We start from the raw sequence: 18,945 nt of genomic DNA, 5'->3' as shown, positions 1-18,945 counted from the left end.
TTTTGGACTCTGACATTTAAAGATTTAGATTGGTATTTGCTCTTTTAAAAGATTATAAACATCCTGGATAACACGGTGAAACCCCGTCTCTACTAAATATGCAAAAAATTAGCCGGGCGTGTTGGCAGGTGCCTGTAGTCCCAACTACTCTGGAGACTGAGGCAGGAGAATGGTGTGAACCTGGGAGGAGGAGCTTTCAGTGAGCCAAGATCGTGCCACTGCACTCCAGCCTGGGCAACAGAGCAAGACTGTGTCTCAAAAAAAAAAAAAAAAAAAAAAATATAAGAAGACATATATCTTCAGATCTCTCCAAGGAAAAGGAGGACATTCTCCCTATATAGCCATAAAACCATTATCATTCCTAGCAAAATTACCAATAATTCCCTAATAATATACTACTTTTTGATTTTTTTTTTGAGACGAGGTCTTGCTCTGTCGCCCAGATTAGAGTGCAGCTGCACGTTCATGGCTTACTGCAGCCTTGACCTCCTGGGCTCAAGCCATTCTGCCTCAGCCTCCTGGAGTGGCTGGGGACTACAGGCACATACCACCATGCCTGGCTAATTTTTGTATTTTTTGTAGAGATGTGGTCTTGCCACGTTGCCCAGGCTGGTCTTAAACTTGTGGGCTCAAGTGATCCTCCTGCCTTAGTCTCCCAAAGTGCTGGGATTGCAGGCATGTGACCTGATTCCCTGATATATGCTACTTATACTATATTCAGATATCCCGAGTTGTTCCAAAAATGTTTTTTATTGCTGTGTGGTGGGTTTTTTTTTTTTTTTTTAAGAGGAAGTCTCGCTCTGTCACCCAGGATGGAGTGCAGTGGTGTCATCTTCGCTCACTACAACCTCCTCCTCCTGAGTTCAAGCAGTTCTCCTGCCTCAGCCTCGCAAATAGCTGGGATTGCAGGTGTCTGCCACCATGCCCAGTTAAGTTTTGTATTTTTAGTGGAGACGGGGTTTCACCATGTTGGTCAGGCTGGTGTTTTTTTTTTTTACGCCGGATTTCAGTCAAGAGCTACCCGTTGCATTTGGTTGTAATCTCTTGAGTCTTTTTAAATATATAGGTAGAACTGTCTCTTCTACCCATCCACCTCCTTCTCTACTCTGCTTCTGCTTCCCTGTGGTATTGACTCGTTAGATCTGTTGAGATGATTACATTTTGTATTGCTGCTTGTTTCCTCATGGCGTAGTATTACTTCTTCTTCTATCTTATTTAATTCCTGTAAACTGGGAGTTAGATCTAAAGGTGTGAGTAGACTTAGGGTAAACAGTTTTGGAAGAGTACCTCATTTAGTAATGCTATGTAGTTCCTGCTGTTTCTAGTTAAGAGGCATATAATGTCAGGTCCCACTATTTTGATGCTGTATTTGATCACCAAGCTGATGTGGTGAGAACCTGATCATTTCATTATAAAGTTATGGTTTTCTTTTTGCTTTTAGCAAGTAGTAATCTGTAGGGTGGTACTTTGACATCAGGTAAATTTTTTTATTCTTATTTTTTATTTTTTTGAGACGGAGTTTTGCTCTTGTTGCCCAGGCTGGAGTACAATGGTGTGATCTTGGCTAACTGCAACCTCTGCCTCCTGGGTTCAGGTGATTCTCCTGCCTCAGCCTCCCAAGTATCTGGGACTACAGGCTCCCGCCACCACGCCCAGCTAATTTTGTATTTTTAGTAGAGACGAGGTTTCGCCATGTTGGCCAGGCTGGTCTTGAACTCCTGACCTCAGGTGATCCTCCTGTCTTGGCCTCCCAAAGTGCTGGGATTATAGGTGTGAGCCACGGCCCCTGGCCTCAAATTTCTTTTTTTAAAAATTTTTTTTACCTTTTTTGGAGATAGACTCACTCTGTTGCCCAGGTTGGAGTGCAGTGGCACAATCTCAGCTCACTGCAACCTCTGCCTCCCGGGTTTAAGTGATTCTCATGCATCAGCCTTCCTGAGTAAGCCGGGACTACAGGCGTGTGCCACTATGGCTGGCTAATTTTTTTTTTTTAATTTTTGGAGATGGAGTCTCCGTCTGTCACCCAGGCTGGAGTGACACAATCTGAGCTCACTGCAACCTCTGTCTCCTGGGTTCAAGCGATTCTCGTGCGTCAGCCTCCTGAGTAAGCTGGGACTACAGGCGTGTGCCACCATGCCTTGATAATTTTTTCTTTTTTTTTGAGATGGAGTCTCACTCTGTCGCCAGGCTGGAGTACAGCGGTATGATCTTGGCTCGCTGCAACCTTCGATTCCCTGGTTCAAGCAATTCTCCTGCCTCAGCCTCCCAAGTAGCTGGGATTATAGGCACACGCTACCATGCCCAGCTAATTTTTGTATTTTTAGTAGAGATGGAGTTTCACCATGTTGGCCAGGATGGTCTTGATCTCCTGACCTCGTGATCTGCCCACCTCGGCCTCCCAATGTCCTGGAATTACAGGCGTGAGCCACCGCGCTCAGCCCACCTGGCTAATTTTTGTAATTTTAGTAGAGATGGGGTTTCATCATGTTGCCCTGGTTGGCCTCCAACTCCTGAGCTCAGGCGATCCCTCCCTGCACCCCCCCAGGCCTCCCAAAGTAATACGACTATACTCGTGAGCTACCATGCCCGGCCCCAGATAAATTTCTTTCTGTCTTTTTTTTTTTTTTGTGGGATTTTTTTTTTTTTTTTTGGGACAGAGTCTCTGTTGCCCACGCTGGACGGCAGTGGTGCCATCTCGGCTCACCGCAACCTCCGCCTCCCAAGTGATTCTCCTGTCTCAGCCTCTGTCCCGAGTAGCTGGGATTACAGGTGTGCCCCACCATACCCAGCTAATTTTTATTTTTAGCAGAGATGAGGTCTCACCATGTAGGCCAGGCTGGTTTCAAACTCCTGACCTCAAGTGATCCACCCGCCTTGGCCTCCAAAGTGTTGGGATTACAGGCGTGAGCCACTGCCGCTGGCCAGGTCAATTTCTTTATCAACTTTCACCTATTTTAGCATTCATTGATGATTCTTGATTAACTATTCAATTATAGGTTAAAAATGGTAATCAGTTTTGGGTTCTGTTGTTTCTTTTACATTTAATAGCCACCTTCTATAAGGATAAGGTTTCTCTTATCGGCTAAGGCTATTTTGTTATCTGGAATTAGTGTTCTACTTAAAGGCAGAATAATGCTTAGTTACTTTCTTTTATGTAGACATTTTCAGAGTGCAATAGCACCTCCAATGGCAGTAAGTGCAGTCTTTCTTGTCTTTTCTCTTTTGTACTTTCTCTTTGGAATATCATGTATATTATATATATTATAGACATTTTTGACTTTGATTTATTTTGTGATTATAGTTTGATGTGAATTTGACTTTAATATATAATTTTCCTTTTATAGTAAGAAGACATGTTGGATAACAAGAAGAGGTGTGGAGTTTGCATACATCAACCGTGGCCTTAATGAGCATGTTGACAGCATCAATGCTAGACAGACAGTAAGTGTTATTAAAGTTGTAGAGTATGAATATTTTACACATAAGATGTTTTTGTTTTTTTTTGAAATTGGGTCTCGCTCTGTCACCTAGGCTGGAGTGCAGTGGCGCGATCTTGACTCACTTCAGCCTCAAACTGCTAGGCTTAAGCGATTCTCTCACCTCAGCCTCCCGAGTAGCTGGGACTATAGGTGCATGCCACCACACCCAGCTAATTTTTGTATTTTTTGGTAGAGATGGTTTTTTTTTGTTTTTGTTTTTTTTTGAGACGGAGTCTTGCTCTGTCGCCCAGGCTGGAGTGCAGTGGCCGGATCTCAGCTCACTGCAAGCTCCACCTGGCGGGTTCACGCCATTCTCCTACCTCAGCCTCCTGAGTAGCTGGGACTACAGGCGCCCGCCACCTCACCCGGCTAGGTTTTTTTGGTATGTTTTAGTAGAGACGGGGTTTCATCGTGTTAGCCAGGATGGTCTCGATCTCCTGACCTTGTGATCCGCCCGTCTCGGCCTCCCAAAGTGCTGGGATTACAGGTTTGAGCCACCGCGCCTGGCCTGTTTTTTGTTTTTTTTTTGAGATGAATTTTCATTCTTGTTGCCCAGGCTGGAGTGCAGTGGCATGATCTCGGCTCGCTGCAACCTCTGCCTCCCGGGTTCAAGCGATTCTCCTGCCTCAGCCTCCTGAGTAGCTGGGATTACAGGCACACGCCACCACGCCCAGCTAATTTTGTATTTTTAGTAGAGATGGGGTTTCTCCATGTTGGTCAGGCTGGTCTCAAACTCCTGACCTCAGGTGATCCGCCTGCCTCAGCCTCCCAAAGTGTTGGGATTACAGGCGTGAGCCACCGAGCCCAGCTTGTTTTTGCTTTTTTTTTTTTGAGACGGAGTCTTGCTCTGTTGCTTGGGCCGGAGTGCAGTGGCACGATCTTGGCTCATTGCAACCTCCCCCTCCTGGGTTCATGCAATTCTTCTGCCTCAGCCTCCCAAGTAGCTGGGATTACAGATGTGTGCCACCACGCCCAGCTAATTTTTGTATTTTTAGTAGGGATGGGGTTTCAGCGTATTGGTCAGGCTAGTCTCTTAACTCCTGACCTCAAGTGATCCACCCACCTTGACCTCCCAAAGTGCTGGAATTACAGGCTTGAGCCACTGTGTCCGGCCCAGAGATGGCGTTTTGTCATGTTGCCCAGGCTGGTCTCGGACTCCTTGGCTCAAGTGATTCGCCTGCCTCAGCCTCCCAAAGTGCTGGGACAACAGGTGTGAGCCACCATACCTGGCCTACACAGGTTTCTAAGCTTTTACTTATATATTTGAGGGACTAAAATAACACCTCATGAGAAGGGAAGTATAATCACAGATTTTGTTACTAGAATTTTCAAAAGAGCTTATGGTGGTGTAAGACATGTTCACTGAGGAAGCATTAAGAACTGAATTGTGGTGTTAGTTTTTCTATTTAATGAGTGTTTTCATTTCTCTGCTTCTTTTTTTTTTTTTTTTGAGACGGAGTCTTGCTCTGTTGCCCAGACTGGAGTGCAGTGGCGCGATCTCGCTTACTGCATGCTCCGCCTCCTGGGTTCTGGCCATTCTCCTGCCTCAGCCTCCCATGCAGCTGGGACCACAGGCGCCCGCCTAATTTTTGTTTTTGTATTTTTAGTAGAGACGGGATTTCACTGTGCTAGCCAGGATGGTCTCGATCTCCTGACCTCGTGATCCGCCTGTCTCGGCCTCCCAAAGTGCTGGGATTACAGGCGTGAGCCACTGCACCTGGCCTTTCTCTGCTTCTTAAAGGCCAATCTTGGCTAGGTACGGTGCCTCACACCTGTAATCCCAGCATTTTGGAAGGATGAGGCAGGCAGATCACTTGAGGCCAGGAGTTCGAGACCAGCCTGGCCAACATGGCAAAACCCTGTCTCTACTAAAAATACAAAAATTAGCGGGACATGGTGGCATGCACCTGTAGTCCCAGCTACTTGAGAGGCTGAGACACACGGATTGCTTGAGCCTGGGAGGCAGAGGCTACAGTGAGCTGAGCTCTTGCCACTGCACTCCAGCCTGGGCGACAGAGTGAGACTCTGTCAAAAAAAAAAAAAAAAAGCTTAAAAAAAAAAAGGCTAATCTTGCTTCTTCGTATTTTACATATTGTTAGCTATCCGTAAATATTTGTCTACCTGTTTTACGTGTGTTACTATGCATAGTACCATTTTGGAGTATATATCATGATCCATGTTCTCAAGAAACATTGTTAGTTGTAAATATAAACACATATAGATGGAAATTATAGACAGTGCTGATGTATTATACAGAAATACACTTGGAATTAAAGATATATATTTTTCAGCAACTGGCTTTAACATTTAACAACATGTCCTAGAGGTCTGTCTCGTTTTTGCACAGCTTTTCTTTTATTTATTTATGTTTTTGAGATGGAGTCTTGCTCTGTTGCCTAGGCTGGAGTGCAGTGGGGCTCACTGCAACCTCTGCCTCCTGGTTAAAGCGATTCTTCTGCCTTAGCCTCCCGAGTACCTGGGACTACAGGTGCATGCCACCATGCCTGGCTAATTTTTGTATTTTTAGTAGAGACGAGGTGTCACCATATTGGCCAGGCTGGTCTAGAACTCCTGACCTCATGATTCGCCTGCCTTGGCCTCCCAAAGTGCTGGGGTTATTACAGGCATGAGCCACCATACCAGGCCTACACATCTTGTTTCTATATTCCACCTAATTTTTTTTATTACTGCATAGTATTCCAAAGGATGATTTCTGTGATAATTTATACTGTTTTCCTAAGTGTTTAGAATGTTATAACAGATAGATAAATATTTCTCTTTTTGTTTGTTTGTGTGAGACAGGGTTTTGCTTTGTTGCCCAGGCTGGAATGCAGTGCTTTGATTACTGCCTACTGCAGCCTTGGCCTCTCAGGCCCAAACAATCCTCCTACCTCAGCCTCCTGAGCAGCTGGGACGACAGGCATGTGCCACCAGACCCAGCTAATTTTAAATTTTTCGTAGAGATATGTTTTCCCTATGTTGCCTGGGCTTATCTTGAACTCCTGGGCTTAAGCAATCCTCTTCCTTTGGCTTCCCAAAGTGTTCGAATTAGAGGTGTGAGCCATCATGCCTGCCCCTGATAGATATATTTAAAGATTATTGGTTACTTAATTTGGTTACATTTTCTATAAAAAATATTTTTTGGCCAGGTACGGTGGCTCCTGCCTGTAATCCCAGTACTTAGGGACACTAAGGCAGGAGGATCACTTGAGGTCAAGAGTTTGAGGCCAGCCTGGCCATCATGGTGAAACCCTGTCTCTACTAAAAGTACAAAAATTAGCCAGGTGTGGTGGCCCTCACCTGTGGTCCCAGCTACTTGGGAGACTGAGGCAGGAAAATCCCTTGAACCTGGGAGGCGGAGGTTGCATTGAGCTCAGATGGTGTCACTGCACTCCAGCTTAGGTGACAGAGGGAGACTTTGTGTCAAAAAAAAGCCAAAAATACCTTTTTTTTGAGATGGAGTCTTGCTCTGTGGCCCAGACTGGAGTGCAGTGGTGTGATCTTGGCTCACTGCAAACTCCGTCTCCCAGGTTCATGCCATTCTCCTGCCTCAGGACTATAGGCGCATGCCGCCACGCCTGGCTAATTTTTTGTACTCTTAGTAGAGACAGGGGTTTCACCGTGTTAGCCAGGATGGTCTCAATCTCCTGACCTCATGATCCACCCGCCTCGGCCTCCCAAAGTGCTGGGATTACAGGAGTGAGCCACCACGCCCGGCCCAAAAATACCTTTTTTAGTGACATACTTTTGGTATCTCATGAGATTTTACCATCTACCTTTTTCTTATCACAGTAGTATTTTGAAATCATCTTGTAGGTAACTTAATCCATGGGAAAGACATTGATGATACTGGTTTTTGGTAGCTTCTCTTTCTGAGGAAGTTGTTTGCTGATTGTGTTTGGGAGCATGCTGTGTTTGGGTTCCCTATATATTACATATAGATATATTTTTTTGTTTGTTTCTTTTTTGATGGTCTTAAGGAGCTAAATATTTGATTCTTAGTATCAGTTTTCTTAGGCCTATTATTCCTAGTTGGTTGATATTGAATATTATGTAGAATATACATATGTGGGTCTGTGTATGTATGTGTGTGTGTGTGTGTGTGTGTGTGTGTGTGTATATATATAGTTTTTTTTTTTTGAGAGTCTTGCTCTGTTGCCCAGGCTGGAGTGCAGTGGTGTAATCTCAGCTCACTGCAACCTCTGCCTCCTGGGTTCAAGCAATTCTCCTGCCTCATTCTCCTGAGTAGTTGGGACTACAGGTGTGTACCACCATGCCTGGCTAATTTTTGTATTTTTAGTGGAGACAGGGTTTTACCATGTTGCCCAGGCTGGTCTTGAACTCCCAACAAGTGATCTGCCCGCCTCAGCCTCCCAGAGTGCTGGGATTACAGGCGTGAGCCACTGTGCCTGGCCAGAATATCTTTTTTGTTTGTTTGTTTGAGACAGAATCTCGCTCTGTCGTCCAGTCTGGAGTGCAGTGGCGCGATCTCAGCTCACGGCAACCTCTGCCTCCTGGATTCAAGTGATTCTCCTGCCTCAGTCATCTGAGTAGCTGGAATTACAGGCACCGGCCACCACACCCTTCTAATTTTTGTTTTTTTTTTTTTTTTTTTTTTTTTTTTTGAGACGGAGTCTGGCTCTGTCGCCCGGGCTGGAGTGCAGTGGCCGGATCTCAGCTCACTGCAAGCTCCGCCTCCCGGGTTTACGCCATTCTCCTGCCTCAGCCTCCCGAGTAGCTGGGACTACAGGCGCCCGCCGCCTCGCCCGGCTAGTTTTTTGTATTTTTTAGTAGAGACGGGGTTTCACCGTGTTCGCCAGGATGGTCTCGATCTCCTGACCTCGTGATCCGCCCGTCTCGGCCTCCCAAAGTGCTGGGATTACAGGCTGGAGCCACCGCGCCCGGCAATTTTTGTATTTTTAGTAGAGATGGAGTTTCACTATGTTGACCAGGCTAGTCTCAAACTTCTGTCCTCAAGTGATCCACCCACCTCAGCCTTCCAAAGTGCTAGGATTACAGGCGTGAGCCACCGCACTCGGCCACAATATCTTTTTTGATTGTTATAGAGATCTGTTATTTTCTGGATATTATTCCACCGAGGTAAGTTATTCAAACTTACTTGTCCTTGTCATGTACTACATATAACAGATTTATTTATAAAATGATATGGAGTATAGCACATTTCCTAAAATTGGAATGATACAGAGAAGATGAGCATGGCCTCTGTGCAAGGATATGACATGCAGATTCGTGAAGTGTTCCATATTTTTAGCTTCAATATAAAAACTGTATAAATATTTGTATAGCTGATAAGGTTCTTTTTAGATAAAATACTTAAAAAAATGCAGGTTGTACCTTTTTGAATTAGATTTTAAAGCTTCTGATGTTGAATATTTCTAAATGTGTGTGTGTGTGTGCGTGCGCGCGTATATATATATATATATATATATATTTTTTTTTTTTTTTTTGGAGACAGTCTTGTTGCCCAGGCTGGAATGCAGTGGCAGAATTTCAGCCTCCTGGATTCAAGAGATTCTCATGCTTCATTGTCCCGAGTAGCTGGGACTAGTGTCATGTGCCACTATGACCGGCTACTTCTTGTATCTTTAGTAGAGACAGAGTTTCACCATGTTGGCCAGGCAGGTCGTGAACTCCTGGCCTAGGTGATGCACCTGCCTCGGCCACCCAAAGTGCTGGGATTACAGGCGTGAGCCACCGTGTCCAGCCCAATATTCCTAAATATTTAATGGTTTTTTAAGTTTCTTGACTTGTGTATGGTAGCATAGCAAGCTTGGAATTAATATCTTTTGTTTTAAACTTTTTCTTTGAGTCAGGGTCTCGCTGTGTCACCCAGGCTGGAGTACAGTGGCATGCTCATGTCTCAGTGCAGCCTTGACTTCATTGGCTCAACTGATCCTCTCACCTTAGCTTCCCAAGTAGCAGGGACTACAGGTGTGCACCATTACGCCCAGCTAATTGTTTTGTATTTTTTTGTAGAGACGGGTTTTATAATGTTTCCCTGGCTGGTCTTGGACTCCTGGGGTCAGGCAGTTCGCCCACCTTGGCCTCCCAGAGTGCTGGGATTACAGGGATAAGCCACCTGTGTTTGGCCTCAGAATTAGTATCAATAGTAAAGTTTGTGATTTTTAGGATACTGCATTTTGTTTTTTTAGGAAAATCTGTAATAAAATTGCGTTATCTTGAATAATGATATGGTGCTTTTCAATTTTTATTTTCTCATTTTTTTAATTGTTTAGAGAGGAGTCTCACTCTGTTGCCCAGGCTTGAGTGCAGTGGCATGATCTCAAGTGATTCTCCAACCTCAGCCTCCTGAATAGTTGGGATTACAAGTGTACACCACCACACTCGGCTAATTTTTGTATTTTTGGTAGAGATGGGGTTTTACCATGTTGGCCAGGCTGGTCTTGAACTCCTGACCTCAAGTGATCCTCCTGCCTCAGCCTCCCAAAGTTCTGGGATTATAAGCATAAGCCACTGTGCCTGGCCTGATATAGTGCTTTTTTTTTTTTTTAGTATTGATGATGTGGTTTTCAGTGGGAAGGTTTTGTATTTTTTGTTTATTTATTTATTTAGAGATAGGCTCTTGCCGTGTTGCCCAGGATGGTCTTGAATTCCTGAGCTCAAATGATCCTCCTACCTTGGCCTTCCAAAATGCTGACATGTGCCCATAGCCCTCGCTGCTTGGGAGGTTGAGGCAGGAGGATCACTTAAGCATGGGCAATTGAGGCTGCAGTAAGCTGAGATCATGCCACTGCAGTTCAGCCTGGGTGACGGAGGGAGATTGTCTCAAAAACAAAAACAAAAATCTAGAGTTGGTAAGACTTCTGCTTACCATGTTGGAATATTATGATGATAATCAGTGAGCAAGTATTTATTGATTAGATTTTACATCAGGTTAAAATTATATAATAGAGGCAGAATAATTTGAAAAATGCATATATTCATGGTATTGTTAATAATTATTTGTTTTGAGGACGGGAGCGGGGAGTATATTTGTTTTTACATTGTTCATTTGAGCCAGTCCATTCACATTTCTCCATAATATATCAAATCTTACTTATGCATTCTTATTTTCTATATCCTTTTCAAATACACTCTGTTTAGGTCAGGTATATATATGAAGAAGCTATAAAAGGTTGTTTAAACTAATGTATTAATGATGAGGCTTTCATTATGAAAAAAGAAAGATACGTAAGATTAGATGATAAAATAGTTAAACCCAGTGGAATAGTTAAATACAGTGGAATATGTGGGATTGAGATAAACTGGATTTATAAGTAGAACAGGTGATTGGAAGATAGTGTCAGCTATCTACATATAAATATATATTTACATATATTTATATTTATGTATTTATATATTTATATTTATATGTATTTATATAATTTTTTTTTTTTGAGTCGGAGTCTTGCTCTGTTGCCAGGCTGGAGTGCAGTGGCACGATCTCGGCTGGCCGCAACCTCTGCCTCCTAGGTTCAAGCAATTCCCCTGCCTTGTCTCTCGAGTAGCTGGGACTACAGGAGTGCGCCACCACGCCCATTTAATTTTTTGTATTTTAGTAAAGACAGGGTTTCACCATGTTGGCCAGGCTGGTCTCGATCTCCTGACCTAGTGACCCGCCTGCTTCGGCCTCCCAAAGTGCTGGGATTACCGGCGTGAGTCATCATGCCTGGCCTGCGTGCCTGGCCTGTATATGTTTTTATACATAAGAATTTTCTTTTTTTTTTTTTTTTTGAGACGGAGTCTTGCCAGACTGGAGTGCAGTGGTGCGGTCTTGGCTCACTGCAAGCTCCACCTCACGGGTTCATGCCATTCTCCTGCTTCAGCCTCCTGAGTAGCTGGGACTAGAGGTGCCCGCCACCACTCTCGGCTAATTTTTTTTTTTTGTGTTATTAATAGAGACGGGGTTTCACTGGTTTAGCCAGGATGGTCTCGATCTCCTGATCTCGTGATCCGCCCACCTCGGCCTCCCAAAGTGCTGGGATTACAGGCATTAGCCACCGTGCCCGTCCAGAATTTTCTTTAATACAGTAAACATTATTTGGACCCTAAAACTGCCTATATGTTTAGATCTTTTTACATACAAATAGACAAAGTGAAAAAAAGGGAATGGAAGGGATATATAGCTTGCAAACCGGAGGAAGTATAGCGGGAAGTCCATGATTCACCTTTAATTTATAATAATGATTTTTTCCTGATTATGAAAAAAATGCATTTATTATGGTTTATGTGGAAAATGCAAAAGTACCATATAAAAAAGTATATAAAAAACAAAGTCACCTATGATTCTATCATCCAGAGATTTCTTTTCTGGTCTAATCTAATTCAGTCCCTTTTGTGTGTCTGGGTAGATTATATTTAGTTGAGTGTCTTGCTTTCATTTCTAACATTCTCTTTTAAAAAACTACAGTGAAGCCCAGGTGAGGTGGCTCACGCCTGTAATCCCAGCACTTTGGGAGGCTGAGGTGGGCGCATTACCTGAGGTCAGGAGTTCAAGACCAACCTGACCAACATGTTGAAACCCTGTCTCTACTAAATATACAAAAATTAGCAGGGCGTGGTGCTGCATGCCTGTAATCCCTGCTACTAGGGAGGCTGAGGCAGGAGGATTGCTTGAATGCGGGAGCTGGACGTTGCAGTGAGCCGAGATTGTGCCATTGTACTCCAGCCCAGGTGACAGTGTGAGACTCCGTCTTGAAAAAACAAAAGCAAAAAACTACAGTTAAATATTATCCAAAACAGGCTGGGCACAGTGGCTCATGCCTTTAATCCCAGCATTTTGGGAGGCTGAGACAGGTGGATTACCTGAGGTCAGGAGTTTAAGACCAGCCTGGCCAATGTGGCGAAACCCCATCACTCCTAAAAAATACAAAAATAAGCCTGGGTGCAGTGGCTCACGCCTGTAATCCCATCACTTTGGGAGGCTGAGGCGGGTGGATCACCTGAGGTTGGGAGTTTGAGACCAGTGTGACCAACATGGAGAAACCCCGTCTCTACTAAAAATACAAAATCAGCCGGATGTGGTGGCTCATGCCTGTAATCCCAGCTATTACATGCCTGTAATCGCTGCTACTAGGGAGGCTGAGGCAGGTGAATCGCTTGAATCCGGGAGGCGGAGGTTGCGGCGAGCTGAGATTGCACCATTGCGCCATTGCAATCTAGCTTGGGCAACAAGAGCGAAACTCCATCTCAAAAAAAATAACAAAATAAGCTGGGCGTGGTAGCGAGCGACTGTAGTCCCAGCAAATTGGGAGGCTGAGGCAGGAGAATTGCTTGAACCCAAGAGGTGGAGGCTGCAGTGAGCCAAGATGGCACTACTGTACTACAGCCTGGGCGACAGAGTGAGACCCTGTCTCAAAAAAAAAAATTATTTAAAACATAGTCTTTTTAAATGGCTGCCTAAACTTCCATTATATCAATCTAAAGAGATGTTGTATTCAATAATCTAACAATCCTGGGTTCAGCTTAATAATAGAAACAACCCAATTTACAAATGGGCAAAATAATCCAAACAGACATTTATTCAAAGAAGTATATAAATGCCAATAAGAACATGTAAAGATGGTAGCCAGGTGCGGTGGCTCACACCTGTAATCGCAGCACTTTGGGAGGCCGAGGTGGGCGGATCACGAGGTCAGGAGGTCAACACCATCCTAGCTAACACACTGAAACCCTGTCTCTACTAAAAATACAAAAAATTAGCTGGGCGTGGTGGCGGGCACCTGTAGTCCCAGCTACTTGGGAGGCTGAGGCAGGAGAATGGCGTGAACCTGGGAGGTGGAGCTTGCAGTGAGCTGCGATCACGCCACTGCACTCCAGTGTGGGCAACAGAGCAAGCCTCTGTCTCAAAAAGAAAAAGAAAAAGAAAAAGAAAAAGAATATGTAAAGATGGTCAACAACATTTGTCCTTAGGAAAATGCAAATCGAAACCACAGCTAGATACCACCAGGGTTATGTGGAAGAGTTCCTTGAGCCCAGGACTTCGAGACCAGTGTGTGCAACATAGTGAGAATCTGTCTCCAAAAAAACCAACCAAAAAGCCTAACCAAACAAATAACAAACCCAACACCTCCTGGTGCTTAACCACAGGCTGTATTCTTACACTGACTAGATAGATAGAGGAGATAGAGTAAACCTACCCCATATATACTTCAGCCCACGCTTTGTGCCTGTTCTGTATTATGAAGCGTTTGGGGGCGTGCATAGAAAAAGAAAAAAAAACAAAAGGTAAAAATGAAAAAAACAAACCCAAAACAAAACAATGGACAGTAACGGTGTTGGTGAGGATTAGAGAAATCAGAGCCCTCACATTGCTGGTGGAAGCTGAAATTGGTGCAGCTGCTTTGGAAAACTATCTGGCAGTTCCTCAAAAGGTTAAACATGGAGTTACCATATGAACTAGCAATTCCACTCTTAGATATATACTTAAGAGATATGAAAACGTGTCCACAGAAAACTCTTATACAAATGTTCATAGCAACATTATTCACTATAGCCAAAAAGTAGAAACAACCCAAATGTCCCTCACTTGATGCATGTATACATAAAATGTGTTATATCTGTACCATGCAATATTTCCTAGCAATATCAGTGAAGTACCAATACAGGCTACAACATGGATGAACCTGGAAAACATGCCAAGCGAAAGGAGCCAGTCACAAAAGGCCATGTTTTATATTATAAAATTCTGTTCATATAAATGCCTAGAATAGGTAAACCTGTAGATACAAAAGTAGATTCGTGGTTGCCAGGGGATAGGAGAGGGAGGAATGGGCATGGTTGCTAATGGGTTGCGGGGTTTCTTCTTGAGATAATAGAAATGTTCTGGAATTCGTGGTGATGGTTTTACAACTCTGAATGTACTGAAAACTACTGAATTGTACACTTTGAAATGGTGAATTTTATGGTTTGCATATTATATTTTAATAAAGCTGGTATAAGTAGAAATTTGGGAGCTCCCACACTTAAAACCAATCCATGACATTACCTTTGATACGGATGGTAGTGGTGAAGGTGATGATTTTAAATGTATTTTGAATTTATTATTCATTCATTCATTTAGACAGAGTCTCATTCTGTCACCCAGACTGGAGTGCAGTGGCATGATCTCAGCTCACTGCAACCTCCCCCTCCTGGGTTCTCCTGCCTCAGCCTCCTGAGTGTAGATGGGATTACAGGCATGTGCCACCACTCCCAACTAATTTTTGTACTTTTAGTAGAGACGGGGTTTCGTCATGTTGCCCAGACTGGTCTCGAACCCCTGACCTCAGGTAATCCATCCACCTTGGCCTCCCAAAGTGCTGGAATTACAGGCGTGAGCCACCATGCCTGGCTTATTTTGAATTTACAACTGGTAGGAATTGCTGAGTGATTAGGTTTGAGGGAAAGAATAGGCAGAAATGACTATTAGTTTTTGGCTTCAACAAGTAGAAATTGCCATCAGCTGAGATTGCAATTACTGTAGATAGGGCAGGGTGGCAGTAGAGAATCAGGTCACTTTTAGACATGCCTGGTTTGAGGTTTTTTTATTTTTTTTCCTCTGAGATGGAGTCTTGGTCTTTTGTCCAGACTGGAGTGCAGTGGCACAATCTCAGCTCACTGCAACCTCCGTCTCCCGGGGTCAAGTGATTCTCCCGGCTCACCCTCGCAAGTAGCTGGGATTACAGGCATGCGCTTCCATGCCCAGCTAGCTAATTTTTTTTTTTTTTGTTTTTGAGACGGAGTTTTGCTCTTGTTGCCTAGGCTGGAGCGCAATGGCGCAATCTCGACTCACTGCACCCTCTGCCTCCCGGGTTCAAGCAATTCTCCTGCCTCAGCCTCCTGAGTACCTGGGATTACAGGCATGCGTCACCACGCCTGGCTAATTTTGTATTTTTAGGAGAGATGGGGTTTCTCCATGTTGGTCAGGCTGGTCTCGAACTCCCAGCCTCAGGTGATCCACCCGCCTCGGCCTCCCAAAGTGCTGGGATTACAGGCGTGAGCCACCGCGCCCAGCCTTTTTTTTTTTTTTTTGAGACAGACTCTCTCTCTGTCGCCAGGCTAGAGTACAGTGGCATGATTTCAGCTCACTGCAACCTCTGCCTCCCGGGTTCAAGTGATTCTCCTGCCTCAGCCACGCAGGTAGCTGGGATTACAGACATGTGCCTCCACGCCCAGCTAATTTTTGTATTTTTATTTTTTTAATTTTTTTGAGACAGAGTCTCTCTCTGTCACCAGGCTGGAGTGCAGTGGCATGATCTTGGCTCACTGCAACCTCCGCCTCCCGGGTTCAAGCGATTCTCCTGCCTTAGCCTCCTGAGTAGCTGGGCCACCATGCCCGGCTAATTTTGTATTTTTTGTAGAGACGGGGTTTCTTCATGTTGGTGAGGCTGATCTCGAACTCCCAACCTCAGGTGATCTGCCTGCCTTGGCCTCGTAAAGTGTCGGGATTACAGGCGTGAGCCACAGCACCCGGCCTTTTTTATTTTTATCTTTTGAGATGGAGTCTCGCTGTGTCGCCCAGGCTGGAATGCAGTGGTGCAATTTCAACTCACTGCCACGTCTGCCTCTCAGGTTCATGCGATTCTCCTGCCTCAGCCTCCTGAGTAGCTGGGATTACAGGCGCCCACCACCACGCCCAGCTAATTTTTATGTTTTTAGTAGAGACGGGGGTTTCACTGTGTTGGCCAGGCTGGTCTTGAACTTCTGACGTCATGATCCACCTATCTCGGCCTCCCAAAGTGCTGGGATTACAAGCATGAGCCACCGCACCCAGCTAATTTATATTTTTAATAGAGACGGGGTTTCGCCATGTTGACAAGGCTGGTCTTAACCTCAGGCAATCTGCCCGCCTCAGCCTCCCAAAGTGCTGGGATTACAGGCCTGAGTCACCTCGCCCAGCCTGATATGTTTTTTAGATACACAACGTAGAGATGTTCAGTGAATAGTTTGATGTGGGTCTAGAGTCAGAGAAGAGTTGCTGGCTGAAGATGTAAACTTGTTAGCATGTTGATAGGATTTATTTTTTATTGTTTTTCTTAAGAGATGGGGTCTCACTCTGTCACCAAGGCTGGAGTTCAGTGGCACAATCATAGCTCAGTGCAGCCTCCAACTCCTGGAGTCAAGTGATCCTCCTCCCTCAGCTTCCAGAGTCGCTGGAATTACAGGCATGCCACCATGCCTGGCTAATTTTTAAGTTTTTTGTAGAGGGAAAAGAATAGACCCTAGGACTGAACTCTGGAACACTCCATTGTTTCCAAGTTGAGAGATGCGAAAATCTTGAGAGTGGCAGTGTCCTCAGGAGAAGAAAGCCGGTTCTTGGGGGAGAGATTCATCAGCTGTGTAGATGCTGCTGATAGGTCTAGCAAGACAAGAACTGAGAACTGATCATTTGATTTAATTTTATTTTCTAATTGTTGTTGGTATAAAGAAGTATAATCTAGCCAAGTATGCTGCTGACACCTGTAATCCCAGCACTTTGGGAGGCTGAGGCAGGAGGAATATTTTAGGCCAGGAGTTTTTTAATTTTTGATGGAGTTTTGCTCTTGTTACCCTGTTCTTGTTACCCAGGCCTAGAGTGCGATGACTCGATCTCAGCTCACTGCAACCTCTGCCTGCTGGATTCAAGCAATCCTCCTGCCTCAGCTCCCGAGTAGCTGGAATTGCAGGCGGCTGCCAACATGCTGAGCTAATGTTTGTATTTTTAGTAGAGACAGGGTTTCACCATGTTAGCCAGGATGGTCTCCATCTCCTGACTTAGTGATCCACCTGCCTCGGCCTCCCAAAGTGCTGGGATTACAGGCGTGAGCCACTGCGCCCGGCCCTGGTAGGCATTTTCTTAAACTTGTATATCAATTTGGGGAAGAATTGACATATGTGTTGTCTTCCCGTCTTTGAACATTTCTTTCATAGTTTTCAGCATATTAAGTTTTGTACTTGTTTTCTTAGATTTATACCTACGTACTGAAATATAGGAAGTCCTCACATAACATCATCGATAGGTTTTTGGAAACTGATTTTAAGTGAAACTACATATATCAGGTCCTTGAACAGTACTTTCATTCAACGTCATTCTGTTATGTTGATGAGGAAAAAAATTGGTTATGTATTGTTTTGTTTAAAGTTGTAGTTTATAGCCAAGAGTGGTGACTCACGCCTGTAATCTCAGCACTTCGGGGGGCTGAGGCAGGCTGATCACCTGAGGTTAGGGGTTCGAGACCAGCCTGGTCAACATGGTGAAACCCCATCTCTACTAAAAATACAAAAATTAGCTGGGTGTGGTGGCATGTGCCTGTAAACCCAGCTACTCAGGAGGCTGAGGCAGGAGAATCGCTTGAACCCAGGAGGTGGAGGTTGCAGTAAGCCAAGATCACGTCATTGCACTCCAGCCTGGGCAACGGAGTGAGACTCAGTCTCAAAAAAAAAGTTGTAGTTTACAAGATCCTATTGATGGCAATAAGTGAGGACTTAGTGTATTTCTGTTTTTGTTTTGTTTTGTTTTGTTTTTTAGCAATTGTGAAGGGTATTGTTTCTTTAATTTCAGTGTCTGTGTGTTTTTTGCTAGTATGTATTTTTTGCTAGTATATATAAATGCAGTTGCTTTTATATATTTATCTTGTATCTTGCACCCTTGTTAAACTCACTTTCTTGTTGGAGATTTTGTAGATTACTTGGGATTTTCTATAATACACAGATAACCATGTTATCTGCAAATAGGGACACTTTTGTTTCTTCTTCCCTAATCTGTATATGTTTTCTTTTCTTTCTTTTTCTTATTTCATGGGCTATAACTTCAGCATTATTTTGAATAAAATTGGTGAGAACAGACATCTTGCCTTTTTCCTGATGCTAGGAAGAAAGCGTTTAGTATTTCATTATGAATACAATGTTAGCTGTAGGTTTTTGTAGGTGCTCTTATCAGGTTGAGAATATTTTTGTTCCTGTTTTTCTGGTAGTTACCATGAATGGTATTGAATTTTGTCATTATTTTCTGCATTGATTAATATGATTCTTTCACTCATTAAGATGGTGGATTATACTGATTTTTGAATATGGAACTAGCCTTGCCTTCCTGTAATAAACCCCATTTCATTATAGTATACAATCCTTTTTTTTTTTTTTTCAAGACAGGGTGTTGCTGTTGCTCAGGCTGCAGTGTAGTTGTGTGATCATGGCTCACTGAAGCCTCAATCTTCTGGGCCTAAGTGATCCTTTTACCTCACCCTGCCCCCCAGTACCTGGGACCACAGGTACGTACCACTATGCTTGGCTAATTTTAAAATTTTTTGTAGAGTTGAGGTCTCACTCTGTTGCCCGGGCTGGTCCTGAACTCCTGGGCTCAAGCAATCCTCCCAACTCAGCCTCCTAAAGTTCTGGGATTGTAGGTGTGAACTACTATGCCCTTTCAAAATTCAGCAATATATAAAAACAATGATATCCACTGTACTGCCGCCTGGGTGATAGAGCA

At 44.1% G+C, this 18,945-nt stretch overlaps 2 protein-coding genes, 1 non-coding gene and 1 pseudogene across 9 annotated transcripts in view; 3 read left to right on the top strand and 1 right to left on the bottom strand.

The window, feature by feature from the left end:
- SMIM14 (small integral membrane protein 14) overlaps positions 1-18,945 on the bottom strand; it is a 720,432-nt gene that overhangs the window by 561,840 nt on the left and 139,647 nt on the right. The gene's annotated exons all lie outside the window — the stretch shown is intronic.
- The window catches only part of N4BP2 (NEDD4 binding protein 2), a 107,483-nt gene that overhangs the window by 13,792 nt on the left and 74,746 nt on the right, over positions 1-18,945 (top strand). For 4 of the 7 annotated variants that reach the window (XM_050790321.1, XM_050790327.1, XM_050790328.1 and 1 more), the window contains exon 2: positions 3,345-3,441. The gene's annotated coding sequence lies outside the window, so the exon portion shown is untranslated. Of the gene's footprint in view, positions 1-3,344; positions 3,442-18,604; positions 18,728-18,945 lie in introns of all 7 variants that reach the window. The other 3 variants (XM_050790326.1, XM_050790325.1, XM_050790322.1) reach the window with 1 other exon arrangement.
- Positions 8,651-8,749, top strand: LOC126955788 (uncharacterized; annotated as a pseudogene).
- Positions 13,567-13,702, top strand: LOC126955867 (small nucleolar RNA SNORA51). Its single transcript, XR_007726153.1, has one exon. It is a non-coding gene; the product is annotated as a small nucleolar RNA SNORA51 (small nucleolar RNA).

The sequence above is a fragment of the Macaca thibetana genome, chromosome 5 (assembly GCF_024542745.1).
Source record: "Macaca thibetana thibetana isolate TM-01 chromosome 5, ASM2454274v1, whole genome shotgun sequence".
Lineage (NCBI taxonomy): Eukaryota > Metazoa > Chordata > Mammalia > Primates > Cercopithecidae > Macaca > Macaca thibetana.
Note: the sequence above shows the minus strand (reverse complement) of the source record. Positions and strands in the feature narration are given on the sequence as shown.